This window comes from Phaethon aethereus (assembly GCF_964289735.1).
Source record: "Phaethon aethereus genome assembly, chromosome: 17".
Classification (NCBI taxonomy): Eukaryota; Metazoa; Chordata; class Aves; order Phaethontiformes; family Phaethontidae; genus Phaethon; species Phaethon aethereus.
This window is the reverse complement of record NC_138593.1, coordinates 15,399,472-15,418,013: the sequence shown is the minus strand read 5'-3', so window position 1 is coordinate 15,418,013 and position 18,542 is coordinate 15,399,472.

Sequence of the window (18,542 nt, the reverse complement as noted above, 5' to 3'; positions counted from 1 at the left end):
CTGCAGGGCATTGTCATGTGTATCAACATCCTCTCCCTGGGACACGCACCTCTGCTTGGATTACAGGCAAAGCAGCTGCCTTCTCTCCAAGCATTTCCGTGTTGGCAGCTCTGCTGCATCTTGGCAGCAGGATGACTGAAAGGACGGTCATGGGAAGATAAAACTGTGGATGATACAGATGATGAAGAGGATCACAACCCTTATATCGCAAGGTTGCAGCTTGGAAAAGGTGAGGCAGGAGCCCAGAAGCTTATCTGTCAGGCCTGAACAAGCCTGAGAAGTGTTGGAGGTCTTGCCCAGTCAGAGATGAGAACACATAGTCCTACTGCAGTCTTAATAAGGCAAGACATGGAGTTGGAAGATGCGTTTGGGGAAGTCACCGATAAAGGGAGAAGCAGTCTGCATGGCACATGCAAGACAGCCCTACAAGTGCGTGTGAGAACATGAAATAAAGAGAAGATGACATTTCCAACTGGCAAAAGTACATTCCATGATTGTTCCATTGTCATCACAAGGATCAGTTCTCCCACATTGGCCTGAGGTATGTGACATTTCTTTTAAGTCCAGGTCAGAACTACTTTAGTTTTATACAAGACAGAGCAGTTATGGAATGGTTATTGCCTACACTGCTACTGATGACAAAATGCTGCTGTCTAAAAGACCGAAGTCAGAGATCAGAAACACTCTAAGGGCTAGGAACAGGGACTGCAATGGCCAAAGCAGTATATGGGGCACAGGAGGGCAAGAGTGCAGGCAGAGAGGGCACAATGTGTTGTAGCGGTTAGGAGGTACCAGTGAGGAAGGTGCTAGAAGGTATAGTCATGCCATCTGGCATATAGACATAGAAGCTGATGGCTACCAAGTTACAGTAGGCTGCAGCCATGTCTCTCTTGGTTGCATGGCAGGACACAGATTCCTGCCAGCACAAGTCCTGCCTTTTTTATGGTGTAATCTCCCCCCTGGGGAGACCAAAGCCTCAGGGTCAAGACCTGCTCCTGTTGCTTATTTTTCCATTCTTGTGCAAGTCACTCTTGTGGTTTAAGCCAGCAGGTAGCCAAAACGACCACACAGCCGTTCACTCACCCTCCCCCCGCAGCAGGATGGAGGAGAGAATCAGAAATGAAAAAGGGTAAAACTCGTGGCTTGAGATAAAGACAGTTTAATAGGACAGGGAAAATGAAAATAATAATAATGGTTCAAATTGCACTCTGGAAATGATGGAACAACACCTTTGGAAAATTGGCTGCAAATTTCTTCTATACTCAGTGTCAGGAAGATAAACAGCTAGGCAGGAGGTCTCTCCTTAGACTAAGAATCCTGTCCAAGCTTGTTCTGGGCCACCGAGTTCTCTGCTTCAGCCATGTGCCATTTTCTTCTCTCCGATTTGTGTTGGTTGTAGTGGTTTTCTTCCAAATTACTCCTCAGTTAAAGCTGCTTTTCAACACAGAAATGTGCCGAGCGTTCAGTCCTATTTCGCTACCTACTCTTTTGTTTTCCTGCTGCTGGTATAAATGTTGTGTGATCTTAGTAGGCACTAAATCTAGGGCACAGGAGGTTCCTTCCTTGCTACCAACCCATAGGATACCGTAGCATTAAGCAAAGTTCCGAGTCAAGCATCTTCACACCTACATAAGCTCCGGTTAAGGGACAAAAACCTGATCCCCACAGGGTGCTGGCATTGAATTGCACACTGACCTACGTCAAAATCCACCAGAGCATACATGCATCACCTCCAGGCATCTCTAAACCACCACATTCAAGCCACACATTGGCCCACCCAGCACAAAGAAACATCAAATCTCACCTCAGAAGACATATTCTCCTAATTATAAGTGCAAAATCGAAACTCTCTAACTTACTGCAAAGCTTTTAAAGATCCATCTTACACCTGCTTCACTGCACACAACCTTTGAAGGGTGAGGAATCCCTGATGGAGAAAAGTTGGCTAGAGACAGCAACAAACAACACATCTGAGAAGCAGAAGATGTTGAGGGGTGACAAATGAAGCATTTTCCCCAGAGGTTGGCTACCTCCTGGCTGCTGCTGTGATGTGCAGCCTTACCAGGGCTAATACATGGCAGGGAGAGCCAGCTGCAATCTCCATCTCTCTAAGCACTGTCTTCAGACTGGGGAATTAATAGCTACTCCTCTCCCAGTTGGTAGCACCACCATCAGTGCTTCAAATACCACTCCTTGACTCTGTGTCTTCGATAGCAGGAGAGACCTAGAACACCTGCGGCAGCTTTATACCATCACTGCCTGGAGATACTGTGTGTGGGTGGACAGGCACTGCTTGACACCCCCACTATCAGCTTTCCCCACACGCCGCCGCTGTAGACAAACAACGCTGGGATAATATACAACCCAGAGTGCATCAGGCTGTTCTCATGTCTCATCCTGTGGCCTTCCGTGATAGTACGTGACACAGCCTGTGCTGCGATGTTGGGGAGTCTAGCCCAGAGTTCCTCAAAGATGAAAACAAAGAGGACTTTGCACTCCTTTGAGCCCAGCAGGATTTTGTTCCCGTATCTGCTAAATAGCATCCTAGAACTCAGAGTAAATACTTCTATACCTGCTGTAACTCCTTTTCTCTCGCTTCATCCTCAGTGGCTCCTCCCTGTGGAGCACCTCCTGCTTTAAAGATTTTGAGGAGGAAGGTGGCCACAGAGGATGATCCAGAACAGTTCATGTCCCAGTTACCCCCATCTGGGCTTGTTTTCTCAGCTGACATCAGCAGCTGCATCACCTTGCTGGCAGTAATTGCTTTATAACATTGAAGCTCTGCTCTTTGGAGGCATCAGTAATGGTCACAGGTGAGGATCTCAGCTGATGTCTGGGAGGAAGATCTCCCACTCCTACTAAGAGCAGACTGCCTATCAGGGTAGATTCATGAGTTCATTTCCCATTAGAAACCATAGTAGTAAAAGCTTTAGATAGATGGGAGACCACAAAGTCATTGTGTCCGAGCCTGTCCAATTTCTCCTTAAAAAGCAACCTCCTTGTCTTCTGTTGTGGAAAGCCATTCAGACTTGCAGAGGATCCTCAGTACTTGCTGCCTTAAGAAAGCTGTAACAAGCAATGGGATTACATTTTTTCCCTTCTCTGTTGTTTGCAGAACCCTTGTAAGGGCTGAAAATGAGCGTTGCTTCCTTTTTCAAAACCTTCAGCTGGCAAATAGGGATTGATTTTGTTCCTGGGTTGTGTAAGAAGTTGAAATGAAAACAGCTAATTTTAATATTAGCAACAATTTCAATTCATTAATACCTTTTCCTGCCAAAACATCTGTGCTGATGCATGCCAGATCAGCATCATGGTTTGTAAGAGCAGCTGGAGGAAATAGCATTTATTGCAACAACATGACTAGCAGTGTGGATGAGAAAGCTTTCTTGTTGGGTCTACACAAATACCAGTGGCATTGAATTTTGATTCTGGGAACAGAATAATTCATCCTAAAATCTCCCCAAATGTGGTCTTCACAGTCTAAAATATTTTCCTCATTAAGCTTCTTTCAACTGTGTCTGTTTATAAACTTCTCATAAAATAAGACGAATGACTTCATACTAATATAAAAATGATTTTTCAGGTTGGAAATCTGTTCCATTTCTGTGCATGCATCCAGGGCCATATCCAACATGTCAGGCAGGACTGTTTCATTTGGAGGGATTTGTTTTTAAATGAGTGAGCACTTTGATTATTATTGAATAACATAACACAGAAAGCGATCTGTGGCTGGGCGCTTTTCTATCCTGCAGTCATTCAGTCTAAACTCTGCACAGGAAAAAAAGAAAGGAAAAATCAGCGATATGTTTCTGCAAAACCTCATTATAAAATCCAGCTCAAGCTTTTTGCAAGGCTGGGCAACTCTCAGGGGTCTTCCTTCAGAAGTGCTGAATCCACACCTACGTTCCCTTCCCTTCCCTATCTCTGAGTGAGATAATTACTCTGTTGTTTCAGGGAAACAATTAAGCTCATTAACATTTTTTGTTCTTAAAAAGAACAATGAAGAAATGCCCTTTGCTTCGACTGATTCAAGCAGACACTGGCAGCCTATTACCCAAGCAGACTTTATACAACCATATCGTTGGTTGTGCTGTGGAGGCAGTGCAGGTAATGGGAGCCCCAGTCCACTCTTTGTCCCTGGCCCAGGGCAGACACTTCTCAAGTGCCTGTCCTTCAACCATTGCTAGCCAGCCCACACACACATTAGTAAACTCATGATATCCAGTCATTCCATGTCCAGATTGCACCTCAGAAATATGGATATTCATGTCCCACTTGTTTTGCCTCCACACCTATTCTCTTCTAGACCGTTCACTCCTAACTTGCAATAGGTTCTGCAGCTTCATGATGTCTTCTACAGTCTGGGCTTCAGTTTCTTGGTCTTCTGGCTCTGGCCGTATGCCTTCTTCAGCTTTGTTCCTCTAATCTTCCTAGACAATACAATGGCATTTTCTCATTTTCTTCTCAAAAGGTTCGTGGTCTTGATCACCAGCTCATTTTTGTCACTGTCAAACAAGCTGGTGGTGTTCAGAAAACACCATCGAACTTCCGATTGTACAGGGCCCAGGAATTTAATTTGGCTGCTTCTGCTCAAAGGCTACTTCAAAGCCTCTTCTGCAGCAATGCTGAGAGCAAATGTCGGAGGCAGAAAGCTGTAAATGGACCAAGCCACGCTGCCTCCTTGCAGTGCACTGCTCCGTTCCTACTCCTGGAAGACAGTGGAAAACCACCAGAACTGTGTGACAGAGTTCTTTGGGGGATTCCAGTAATAACTGATCAAATTCACCACTTAACAACAAACCCTGAAAGGAAATGCTGGAAACCCCAAGAAAAGATGTGATATCTTTATCTTTCTGTGAAGGGAATTGTACTGAAACACCGTCATGGAGAGAAAATTCCTGCATGCTTAAGAATTGCTCACTGTTATTTATCTTGGTATGTGGCTGTGAGTACAAAGAGCAGTTCCTGATACAGATTTCTGAGTGCTGATAGCTCTTGGACAGAGCAGACAGTTTCTGTCTGACAACTGAGCATCAAGATTGCCGAAGACTGCGTGCTCATGTCGGTAGGGGATATGTAGATTTGTGCAGCTCCCTGCCCGGAGTAGGACACAAAGTCAAGTTCCCATGACACTCACAGATATCCAAGTAGGTGACCATAGCTCCAGAAGGTGTTGTCCCAATGAATTAGGGAATATGCACATAAGGAGGCTCACCTGGCTGATTGATATAGGATTTGTGAATCCCATTGTGGTGGGTTTTTTACCTGATAGTGTCAGTCACAGGAAGGAGCAGTGAGGAAGGTTCTGTGGGCACAAAGGCTTGAGCACTTGGTGGAGTTTGAGGTTCCAGTTTTTCCAGCCTCTTTGGCAGTTTTGGGAATTGTAGGTCTAGGTGTAGTTTACTGCAGTCAGCCTCTGCACTAAGCCTTGCACTAAGCTCCCCTCCCAGATCTGCAAGAGTGGCCTGAGGTTTTGGCTGTCCAGCAGTGTCTTTTTGTGTCCATGTCTCCTTGTCCAGCAGCTGTTTGCAAAACACTCCAATAGTTCCGCAAGACACCTTGGGCATGAGCAGTCTCTTGTCAGCAAACTGAACTTGAGCAAGAGCTTATCCTCATTGTTGCTTTGACATCAACTTGTGGCAGTACCAGCGAGGTATCGTCAAATCTGTCTGCTGCCCAGGAACTCAACTGCTCTGAGCACCCGGTTCCCATTCCTGACACGCATGTTCAGAGTAGCTTTTCTGATGTCCCCTGGCAGACATGACCTTCTCAGCGAAGCATCCAGCCTGTGGCTGACGAGGGAGTGTGAGGAGGTAATGTCAGAAGTCTGAGAGATGTGGAGGCAGGATAAGGATCCAGGGAAGGAGATGAGGTGTTATCTGTGGCAGCCTGAGGAAGCAGGAGCAGGGATTGGGAGTGGGAGATACGAGGAGGTGGTAGCCAGCGTCTAAAAGGAAAGGGCAGGAAAGGGCAAGGAGACAGCAGCAGAGGTGAGGATTCAAGGTGATGGAAATCTGAGAAAAGGGTCAAAAGAAAAGGAAAGTGGTGACACAGAGCACATGTTTTAAAGCCACTGTCTTCATTCTTTCTCAAGAACAACGACTTTCATTATACTTTTCTGGACTGAGGCCCATCTTCAGTCTGTGGGACTAAAGTGTAGCCTCGTCTCCATCTTTGGGTCCCATCAGGTTAAAGAGAGGTTAAGCCCCATGTGTGCACTTGTGTAGCCTTAGGTTCCTTTGCAGAATACACATGGCCCCTTCCCTGCCTTCCTTCACTCATCGACCGATAGAAGTAGTAGTCAAAGTGGTTTCAGAGCATACCTGCCAAGGGGAGCCACCACAACGTTGCCAGGTTGCCTAATTTGGGAGTCCTAAATGTCTGGAAGGTGGAAACAGGTGCTAAATGCTCAGTGCAGCTGCAATGAAAGCCTGCTTTTTTTTTACCAACAGACTCCAGTCACCTGTGTGATTTATCCATCCTGACAGCACTGGTAAAGCCTGCTGAATAATTTTCCTTGGATTGACCTCTTGTAGTAGTTGAACACGGAATTACCCTTCCTGCCTTTAAGGCTGCTGCAGCAAAATCCTTCCTAGGGCATTTCCAAGGCTTCATCATCAGTAAAGGTGTCTTTTCAAGAACCACTAACTCCTGGAAGCCCTGGCACAAGGCAGCCTCATTTCCCAGCCATGTGATGGCTTCTCAGAAGCAATAAACCTCCCAAACTTTAACTGCAGATCCGGAGTGTCTGGAAAGGTATCATTAATTAGGAATTGCACTGATTATACCTTGTGTTCTTTCAAGGCCACAAGCAGGGCTGAGCAAAGAATTTAACAGTAGTCATTCAATGAATGAATGAATGAATTTCAGCAGAGTTTGTGCTGTCTAAATGTAGTGAAAAAATCAGATTGATCCCATATCTAAAATTATGTAGTTATGGTTTTAAGTGGTCTTGTGCTACTGTAACTTTATTATCGCAGATGGGAATCGGGACCTTGCAATTTGTTGGGACTGTTACATAGCTGCGACCCCCGTGAAAATGTTGTTGAGGTTGCAGTCATAATTTTTAGCCTTAATACACCAATAAGAAAGACCAACACAATTTAATTTTGACCTCAGCATGTGTTTAGGATTTTCTCATAGCAAAATGATTTTCCAGGAAGCATCTTGGTAGTGAACTCCATCATTCAGGAGTCTATAGCATGAGTAGTCTAACAGGTGTGGACAGGACAGTGAAAATTCCTGAAATTTGCTTTCTCCAGAAATCCTCCCAAACCTGCTAATGTAAATACCTGTGTCTGGGCCCGTGTATACATGTTGAACTGTAAGAGAGAGTCCTGCACTTTACATCTAGTGCAAAATATATTTCTCAAAAGCAGAGCTTTATCTAAATCTGTGTTTTGGCTTTTCCTCTTCTGGGATTTATTTATTTATTCTTGCTTCAGTCTCCAAATTAATGCATTTACTTCTTGGCTTTTCAAGACCCAAAGTGAAATACAAATATACTTGGAAAATTAATTAATACTATTTTCTTTATTTCCAGCATTCCAGTTTAGAACAATTTATCATGTTATTACCTTATGGATTTCTGACCCACATCCCCAATCTCTTCCTTCCACAATTCTCCTGGATTCCTGTTATTTTCCTCCATTTTCAGCCCTCCATCTTCCTCTTTTTTTCTGTTTGCGTGAACCAACACCCAGGCAGTGGCTTGGTGTTTTAAGCAGGCTACTTCTTGTGGAAACAGTTAAGGCCTGAATTTTAACTGTGTTTATGGTTTTTTTTCGAGCTGCTTGTCGTTGAAACCTCTAGTTCAATTTACTCAATTGCGTTATGCATCCTCTAATAATCAGGAAAAGGAGCTAAGAGACAGAGAAGTGAACAGGCATCCCATTCACATAAAAGTCATTTCCTTGGGAAACAAGGCTAAAATGTGAGGCTTTTCTCACACACACAAATTTAAAAAGTCCATATTTACCAAAGCAAATGTTCACTGGCTTCACTACTAAATGAATTTGCTGATCGTGTGATATATTGGAGGGAGTGTGCTGTTCACCAGCTTTAAATAACTAAGTGCAGTCTTCACATGAGTGAAGTTTTTTTTTTTCCAGCTTCTGAGTGCCCTTTCTTTTTTTACCATAACCGTTGAAAAACAAAGCGGGCAAGCAACTACTGTCAACCTCCAGCATGGCATGGAAAGCTGCAGTGCCCACAGTAAGGCTCAGTTTCTTGTCCTGTGCTCTGAAAGTAGCAGTCACTCTGGTTAAATAGTGTTAGGGATCTAAATTTACATTCTCAGGTTTATTAATTTTTCTTCTAAATGGGTTCTTACACTGTGATCGGCACAACCGTGTTCCAGTACTACCCAGTAACGCATTAAGCAGTATGATTAATAGTCATGTGTTGTTTATTCTCTCACCTATGCAGAGGGAGATGTGTGTACTTTGGAGTATATTATTTTTCAGAGAGTCCTGCTTTAGTCAATAATATGCATGCCTGGTGAGACTTTCAGTCTTCCAAAGCCTTGAAATGGAAATTCCCTATATTGTCCTTAAAGCCAGAAGACCAAAAATACCAAAAAGGCTTCCAGTCTCTAATGCCATTTTTTATACAAACACAAACTACAAGGTAACTTTTGAAAGAGAGAACATTCAGCTCTGCTGTGCGAGACAGAATTTTAATAAAGAGGCTTGAAAACAAATCTGTTCTTGTGTCACGCTGATAACCTGGGAAATCAGATCCCACCCCTGACTGGGAGGTAGAGACCCCATCAAGCTCCTTATTGACAGGCTTGTGACAGGGAGGAAGATACTCAAACTTTGGAGGTACCTCAGGGAACCGGTGTTCTCCAGCTCTTTTGCATGACTGCAGATGCTGGGAAAAAAAGGAGAGGAGTATCACAGGGAGATAACAAATAAAAAGGAAAGCATAAAACTGAAAAGAGTGTAAAATATGCTGGAGCAGCGGGACAGGCCAGCACTTGGCCTCTGGACAGGAAGGCTAATGCCACTCTGTGACTGCAGTGGTGCCCAGGGGAGAAGAAACATACTCCTGTGACCAGCTTTCCAAATAATATTAAATTCCTTAATATATTTCCCCACAAGGGGTGGAGCAGAGGCACGGGAGCCACAGAGACCAGTATATCAAAAAGATGATGATACATTAAAAAGCAGCCCATTCCACAAGCAATAAAAATAGGTAAAATTTAATATACAGCATTTCCAAGTAATTTCAGCAGCAATTCCAAATTCATTGTCTTGTTTATTTATTCAATTGATGTCAATAAGCACGACCATTCTCTTTTGCTGACGAATCCCTCTCTCGAGCAACGCCATGTTTCTCTTCTCTGGAGACGTCCAGGGTCTCCAGAGGCCTGGTGGCACTCTACCGAAGTCAGTACTCAGCAGTGCAGGAGCTGCCACACATTTGTCTCCCCTCCAGATCAAGAAAGGTGCTAGATCTGGATCAATATGCAAGGTACAGCCCAGCACAGTGTCAGGATTCACCATGCCGACTCTCTGACAGATGGGCAGATGGCCTGTGCTAAAGCATCTGGTAGGATTCAGTCCAGACATCTGCAGCCATAATGCCCCAAATACGGGCTCTTCCACCCGGTGTGCAGAGAGCCGAAAAACACACAGAGCCCAGGTATTTGCTTTTATTCCAAATCTGCGCAGAGCTGGGTGCGAGGTGGTAGGTCCACAAAGCTCGTACACCTCGGTTAACACAAGGGAAATATTTATACGTTTTGAGCAACAGTTAGTATTTTTGCAAGTTGGCTCCGTCACCCTTGTTCCCCTTGGTTCTCGCCAGCCTTCTTTCTTCCCAGGCATGCTCAGTGAGGAACGGTCTTCTGTGAGGAGGGGGCTTTCCCCACCCAGGAGGGGGCAGTTTTCTATTATGCCAATTATATTTTAATTAGATGTCAATTAAGATAGTTCACTCAAAGTTCAGTAGTTGCGTTCAGTTTGTGGTTATCTTGTTCCCTCCCTCAAGGCTGCGCCTTGTTAATTTCTCGCAGAGACTAAACAACACCCCCAGCTTCATTCCTTGTGCACCTTCAACGATGAAATAAACTATTCAGCTCCCTGCCTTTAAACGGGAAGAGACCCCCAGGAAGGGTTGGTTTGGAAAGGTGAGTTGCTTTCTCCTGAATGGTAGACTTGGCCGTTGCATTGCAAAGGATGGACATTGTCGTGGCTGTTGGAATGTTGAGGGTCCATGGTAATCCAAGGCACCAGGACCTCTTGCTGCAAGACCTCACTGGAAGAGCTCATTCACAGTAGAGCTTAAAAGATGTTCATACAAGAACATCACCAAGGTAGGCAGATCTCTAAGCTTGTCCAGGGTCTCCTGAGCACTGTTGCTCATTAGGAGTTGCAGAAGACTTCCATGAGCAGGCTAAGGGCCAGACACTGAGGGGCAGTGGATGGCGTTAAGGTTTACAATGAGACACAGACAGGCCCAGTCTCATCCACTGAAGAGACAATCTGACCATAGTCCTTTGGTGGACACTACCCAATATTGCCTGGGGCACATCCCAACCAGAGTACTTCTGAAAGCGTTTGCACCAAGACTTGACATAGAGAATGCTGGAAAAAGCTTAGCAGAATCTGGAATTTTCTCTGGAAGTGACTGCTCCTGAAATAAGTGTAAAAATTCCCTGTCCGATGGCTTTCTGGAAGGGTCCACAGTAATCCAACAGGTCAAGACCTCTTGCTGCAAGACCTCACCTAATTTAGTGTGGGTCCTGAGAGACCTCCTTCATAGTAGAGCTTAAAAAAAGTGAAATACACGGAGGCTTTTTGAGAGAGAAGTCCAAAAAGGCAGATGCTGTGCATTACAAAGAGGGCTGGGGTAAAAGACAGCAGGACTGTTCTTGCATTCTCTCTAAATATCCAGGCTGGTAGGATGAATGCAATAAACTGCCTATTTCTCTCCCACAATACTAAGCCTTCAGACAGTAATTGTGGGTACCCCAGAGCCTGAACGTATTGCAGTTACAGCCCAGAAACACTTAAATTTGCATCCTCCTAGGCAAAAACATGGCAACTCAGCAGCTGATTCAGCTATGAAGTCTTTCCCAATAAGTTATGAAAAGAGGACTGGGGACCTGCATTCTTCTCATTCCTACCCTTTCCATTTTTTTCCTTTTTAATAAAACCATGTTTATGATGGTGGATAAAACATTTCTGTCATCCTTACTAAAAGCCTTTACTACCAATCAAAAATGAGTGGTGAATGGATACGCTGTATATCAAAGCACAGCTTGGAAACGGCATTTTAGCAAAGTAGCATTTATGAGAGCTGATGATGATAGGAATTACATTTTATATTGGAATGTATTTAAATATAGCTGGAATTAACCCTACATCTTCATTTTAAAATCTTCCAACGGCATCAAGGCTATTTGATAGGTGTCTGAGCAAAGAAAGTTGCCATCAGTGGAAGGGAGGTGATGGAAAAAAAATATACTTAAGAAGGCAAATTTTAACTGAATCTTTCCTTTAGGACGAGAGGAAATGGCCTCAAGTTGCACCAGGGGAGGTTTAGATTGGATATTAGGAAAAATTTCTTCACTGAGAGGGTGATCAAGCATTGGAACAGGCTGCCCAGGGAGGTGGTGGAGTCACCATTTCTGGAAGTGTTCAAAAAATGTGTGGATGTGGCACTTCAGGACATGGTTTAGGGGACATGGTGGTGTTGGATTAATGGTTGGACTTGATGATCTTGCAGGTCCTTTCCAACCTTAGTGATTCTGTGATTCTGTGATTCTATGGAAACAAGCTACAAGAATTTTGACTGGATCAGAATTCGGAGTTGAATTTTTTCCTGTTATTTCTTGGTGTCTGGAAGACGAAATGAGAGTATTTCAGGAATCACACAAGCTGCTTTTTGCTGTAATGAAAACACTTCACTTATTTAAGTATTTCTGTATATGCCATGAGAATATCTTTTTGCATCTTGACGTTTGGACACAGCCATGAGCTGAAAGCAGTTGGTGTAAAACAGTTGGTTACGCTCTACCCTGCAAAGAGTTACACAAGCTCTAATGGGAAGGGAACTGATGGGTTTTTATAATCACGAGGTTGCAAAATATTCCTGCAAAGCCAGACGAAGTTTGAACACCTACTGTCTCAGACACCCAGAAACAACTGGATAATTTATGCACCTTACAGTCAAGACAGGAGAAAAAGCCAAGGGCTGGGTCTGAAATTCACAACCAACACTTTGCAAAATGTCCTCTTCATGGAGGACCAATTCTTCAACCCTTGCTCCATCCAAGTCTTGCAAACTTGTGTAAGCAACTCCAATAAATCAGTGCACTCACCATCACCCCTCATACCCACTGTGTTGTAGGCCAGGTTTGCACCTGAAAATCTTCAGGGACACATGCAGAAGATGAGTCCTCCTCGTTCTGAGGTGTCAGAGCTCGTCCATGACTCATCTACAGAGGACACTGGGTCTGGAATGATTTGTGGCTAATTGATTTTCCTGATCACTCACAAATCATCTCTCCTTCCTTCAGGTCAATAATCCTTTTAAGCCCTGATTGATGTTTAGGGAGCACTTGGAGGCAGAGTTCATTTCCTATCACCAGCCCTGGCATTTCATGAAAATTTCTGCTTTCGCTGGAGAAGTGCAGAGACCTGGGCGAGACCCTGGCAGGCTGTGCTCAGCTCGGAGGAACCAGAAGATTACCCTCATCCCCCTTTAATGACTCTGGGATCGTGCGTCTGGTAATTAAGCCTGGTGCTCGCTTCTGCCTCTGCAGACGGATCGCCGCCATCGGCACTGCCGTGCGAGCGCCGACTCCTCTCTGCATCCCTTTGATGTGTTTTAGCTGCAGCGGGAAAGCCGGTGTGTGAGTCAGAGGGGCCATCTCCACCCTCCTTCACTACACCAGCAGCCCTTATCAATAATTCATTCCCCCACTCCCGTCGGAGGCACAGGCGAGTCTATTTGTAACTCAATAGTGCCCCAGTCAATAAGCACCTGTGGTTATGTATTATTCTCCTTGCAAGGATGTACAAGCCTGTAACTACAGAAGTGAAACCTCGGAAGAAGACAAAACACAGACTCAGCTGAAAAATCGCCTCCTCTCAAATCAGCACGATGGACCGTCTGTGCCGTCAGCGGGTGCAGGCGAAAACTTCATCTGCTGCTCTGACTTTGGACCGTCCAGCCACAAACGTGCACCCGTGAGTGAGGGGCCAGAAAGGACCATCCTCTCCGAGCACTCGTCTATCACAGCCCTCCGCGTTCAGTGGTACCCAAAGGCGTTCAGCAGGCTAAATGTTTTGCTCCTCACATATTACTCTGTATGTCAGCAGCGAAGAGCAGGAGGGTGCAAATCCCCAGCAGTACCCCTGCACCGTCGGGGAGCTGATTAGACAGAGAGAAAGTGAAACTCACTGTTGTACAAATTCCAGTTGACACTGATTTCAGCTCCTCATATAAATAAGGGTTGAAGGATCAAGCACCTGCTGAAGATTAAGTTTTGCATCTTGAACACGAGCAATTTAAATAATGCTATGAAGAGAGTAGAGGGGTAGATAAAGATAATTAAGTGTTACTGTTGTGATCCATTTGACATGCAGACAATAAGAAACCAGAGTTATTTTTTAATAAAAATAGAACTCCTTCTGGATTTGATCTTGCTACCTTCAAAACCTTAAGACAAATACTGTTGGCACTAAATTAAGCTACAAAGTCTTTCATTAAGCACGACCCATGGGAATGTGAAGGTGTTCTTGGAGAGTTGAAGGAAGAAGCCCTGCTCTACGAATGCAATAGAAACAGTAATGAAAATACGGAGAAATATACCCAAGATACATAATCCATAAAACAACAAAGACAGACACTCTCAGCGGGTCCGAAAAGCAATTACAGACAAAGCATCACAAAACAAACTTGGTCTTACAATGTTATGATGTAAAGACTTCATTGTCTTCATTAAGTGAAATATATCTGCAGGTAAGGAAGGAACAAAACATTGTAAACAATGAGATCCACTGCAGTAGCGGATACGAAGGTTTTTGTAAAAATTTCAAGCCTAACTCAGCAGACTGGCTAGACAACTGCTCCAACCATTAGAAAGCATTGCTGCCAGGGTTCAGTCAGCCACCACAGCTTTCAGGCAATTTCCACAAATATCTGAAATAATGCAAGAGGAAATTACCAGCCATAAGACATCTGCAAAGTGGGGGGAAAAAAATGTAGTGGCCACAGAACGCGATTGTGTGCCTGCCCGTAAGTCAGTGATTCACGTCTGGTCTCCGTAGTGAGAATAATATCCATAGAAATGCCACACTGTGGTCCCTTGCAGCACAGAGCATCCACATCTGTCCTACCTAATGCCTCATTAGGACACGACGCTGTGGATTGTGCTATCCAGATTTTCCTCAGGAAATTCTCAAGGCTAGGCAGAAAAGCAAGAAAGTTTTTTTCATTCTTCTGCCAGAGGAGAAGGAGGGAAAAGTGAGTTTCATTGCATGCATTTTTGAAAGGAGACGGAGTGGCACTTCTGAAAAGTGCCCTGTTTAATGAACCCAAGTGCACAGAAGAAGGTTGTTACTTGTTTCATCAAAAAATTAGAATTGATTGTCTTTTGGGTTCTCTGCTGGTGATGGGGCTTGCTCCATTGCAAGACAGTTCCCAGGTAATGGAAGCTAGTTTTCCTATTACAGATAACACCGAAACCTCTAATTTCAGTGTGGCTCCAGGGGAAGGCACTGGTGTTGCTATTAGTATCAGACTCTGCAGCCATTATAAGCCCAGTGTAGTATTTCTGACAAAGCACATTATGGAGAAAGTAGATGCAGCCTAAACAGAACTGAGCTTGACAGAGCCATTTTCGCTGCTTTTCTTGTAATGCTCCTCTCTAATTATAGTACCTGCTCTGTGTGTTTTTCTTCTTGATACACAGTATTAGGATGAGCTCCAGGAGAGGAATTGGGGTCTTCTCTTCTTACTGCCTGGAATATTTTGTTTCTTAAGATTAAAATCAGTCTGATAGTCTCTGACCTGTGCCGCAGCCAGGAGCATTGGCATCTTAAGGGCTTTCAAAGCTTTGTCTTAGGCCATGTTTAACACAATGAAGACAATTGCTCTACCTACAGGTTTCTCCTGCTCATGTCTTCAGGTACTGTAACTAGACAGAAATGGTCCCAAAGGGTCTGGTCTCCCCTGTTCCTTAAAGAAGGAAAGTTAATGCAACTTTCAGGTTTAGCTGGGGGGGGTTGCATAGTTATGGGAGTGTTTTAAGCTATATTCAAGAGAGTTGCAGCACATAAGGCCAGAGGGTTTATTACTTAACACTGAAAAGAGGTAACTTGGGTGGGCTAAGAAGCGAGCTGGTTAACAGGCATTCCTGACCAAAGGAATCGGCCAGAACAGCCTCAGCAGGGCCGAGGACTAGGACCAGTTGTGGATGTGGATTAAAGTGCTTTCTAGTAATGCTTAACACCATCCTCCTCCTCTCCTATTCCCCTCCAAGAAGGCCACAAAAAATCAGCAAAAGTGCTTGCAAATAGCACAATTCAACATCAGCTGAACCCACAGGCAGTGCCAAAGGCTAATGTTTCCTTGTTATTTTATATATATTTTTATATATATATATAATGCTTGTTATTTTACAATGCATCATAAGCATTTGTACGTATTTGACCTCTTCCTCATTTAAAAGACTATCAGGAAGACTTAGCAGCAATTGCAGTGGAGACAGAAGTAGGAGGGCTGCTAATACTCAAATATCATCTGTCTGAATAGTTTCAGTGTGCAGCAGGATGTAATTTCTGGGTGCAAATCTGTGGTGCGTGATCCCATCGCAGTGTGGAAGGGACCACCTGAAAACACACCCATAGCCCAAGTTGTGCCAGTTCTGGGCCAAATTCAGCTCTTGGCACAGATAGCACAGGACAGAGCTCTTTGCACTAGACCCTCAGAGAGAGGGTCAGACCCACAGCAGAGACCCTCACCTGCCTCCCTGCTCTGCGTGCCATTGCTATCTGGAGGGTGGAAAGAACAAAGCTGTCCAGAGACAGCCTTAACCCTTCCTTCGGTTTAAAAGCTCCCTGCAGATGAATACCACGGAGAGCAGTGTGGAGAGCAGAGGGGAAGGCTGAGCAGGGGAAATATTTCAGAGAAGGGCCTCAAATGAGGAAACACGAGAAAGTCAAGGACCTCAGGGGGAGTGGAAAGGGGCTGTCAAGATTGTGGTCACTTTTGAGACTCAGCAACCACATGGTCCATGAGAGACACCATCGGTCTGGTGGCATAGGGCCGACATGGTATTTACGGCTCCTTATCGACAGCTCCTTTTGCAGCCTGTCCACAGCCGTCACTGGGGACGTGCCTTTTCTCATTGTGTCTTCAGAGCGGCTGATTTTAAGAAGTGTCAACGAGTCCCCAAGGAGGGTTCCTGAGCCTAATCTCTTTGTGATGTAAATCCAGCATGGTAGTTCTGGAAGAGGACTCAGCATTCATTAGGTCATGGTGTGGAGGAAGGGACGGATATATAAATATATTGGGGACTGTCCTCAGCTCCTGGGAATGGAGATCCATGTCTTCTAGGTAGACAGGGAACCTTTAGGTGGGAAAGAGTGATCTCTGGCAGTGCAGCAAAGTATGTTAGACTGTCTCTGTGGAAAGGATCTTTTCTTACAATAAAGGGTGTGAGGAAGCTCAGCCTAGAGGAGCTGAATGCCAAGCAGCATGGGGTGGGATAAGGATGGATGTGACCCACGTAGCTCTGGACATAAGAGATCTCTTTCTCCCGTTGGTGGTCAAGGGGAGGTTGACACTGGGGTCTGAGCTCTGAGCAAAGCTTCCCTGCAGGTGGGCTGTCTAAGCTGAGCCTTGCAGTTGCCTGCCTGGCAGCAGAGCTACCATCTCTTGAGCTGTGGCACACAGCAGACGCCTGTGAAAGAACATGTCACTTAGAAACAGTCTACCCCACACTGGGGTCCTCTGAGCTGGACACCGGGCAGGGGAGAACAAGCAGCTCCTACTTTTGATAGGTGGGAGGAGACCTGGTGCAGACTGCAAGACAGTCCAGCAAGGACTCCTGGATGAGGAAACCCAAGGGATGGTCCAGGTGCTGGCACAAGGGAGCTGTTATCAATGAAATGGGACTGGCAACAGCCTGAGAGCCACCTGGGGCCATTCAGAGCAGACCCAGTGTGTAGTTTCAGCTGCACTTCCTGGGAGTATTTACTAAAAATTAACTGATCCTGCAGGGAATGTCCTTGTTGATGCATCCCTGCCACTGTTCTGCTCCTAGAGAAGCTAGTCTGTCCGCAGGGCTGCCCTGGACCCCCCCACCCAGCAACCCTCACAGCACACCCGCGTCATGGTGCACAACACCAAGTAGGGGAAACCAAAAATTAGCAGCCTTAATCTTCATCTTCAGCATTCTGCATGATGCACAGGCTTCTCTGGATCCGCCCGCCCTCCTTTGCCTGATAAATATCAAAAAACATTTCATCCAAGAAATATGAAATGATAACTGTTTCCGTTTTGCAGGGTTCAAAACAGACCTCATTGCTGCGCTCATCACATCTGCCACCTTATTTTTACATCAATCTTATCATGATTATTGCACCAAATTGTGAGAAATCCTATTTTCTGCTTGAAAGTCAGTCGTATATAGGCAAAAATTGTTTTCTGTTACAAGACAACAAACTGCAATAAAAAAAGACTGATAAAATTCTAAAAATATACAATTTGGATAGTGTTTAAAATTCCCTCAAAAATATTTTTTCAGGAAACAATTTTTAACAGAAAGGTTTTCTTTGCAACACTTCAGCAGTCTCTGCTAGCAAAGAAAGAAAAATGTGGGGTTTGGCTGCTGCCTCTTTTTGCAGACTTGGACAGGGTATTCCAACAAGGTGAAGTCCAGCTGAGTTCCTCAGTCACCGCCTCAGTACAGGGGAGAAAAGGATGTGATAGACCAGCTAAGAAAGCCAGAGCACTGCTTTTTGAGGTGCTGAAGAAGTTCGTATTTAGAGTCTGACGTTCCTACCCAGGATCAAACAACTGATTTGGCATCAGCATCCAGTGCTTGGGAAGGAGGGAATGCCTAATAATATTTCTCCAATAGAGAAGCACAGTGGGATGAACTTGGGATCTCTTGTTTGACCAGCAGCTGCTGCTGGCACCAAGCAAGCTGGCTTTGAAACTTGTTTGTTCATCCTCTGCTGAAAGCAGATGTCTCTGCAATTAACAGAGATTTAAACTATCAAAAGGAATATGAGAACGGAGACAGGACATCCAACACTGGTTCAGAGGGCTGTGCAGAGCTGAGCTACACGGACGCTCCTTTTGCCCTGTTGGACGAACAGGAAAGGAATGATTTTCTGAGCTGGATTGCAAGGCTGGCTGCCTTGATCAGCTCATTCCTCCTCTGGCAGCCAGCAGCAGCACTTCTGTTCATGCTTCTCTCCTTTCAAGGTGCTTTTGCAGGCCTTTTTCCCCAACTCCACAGAAGCAGGTTGGTAATCTTATGAAAAATGCAGCAAGACCATTGCCTCTAGTGTTGT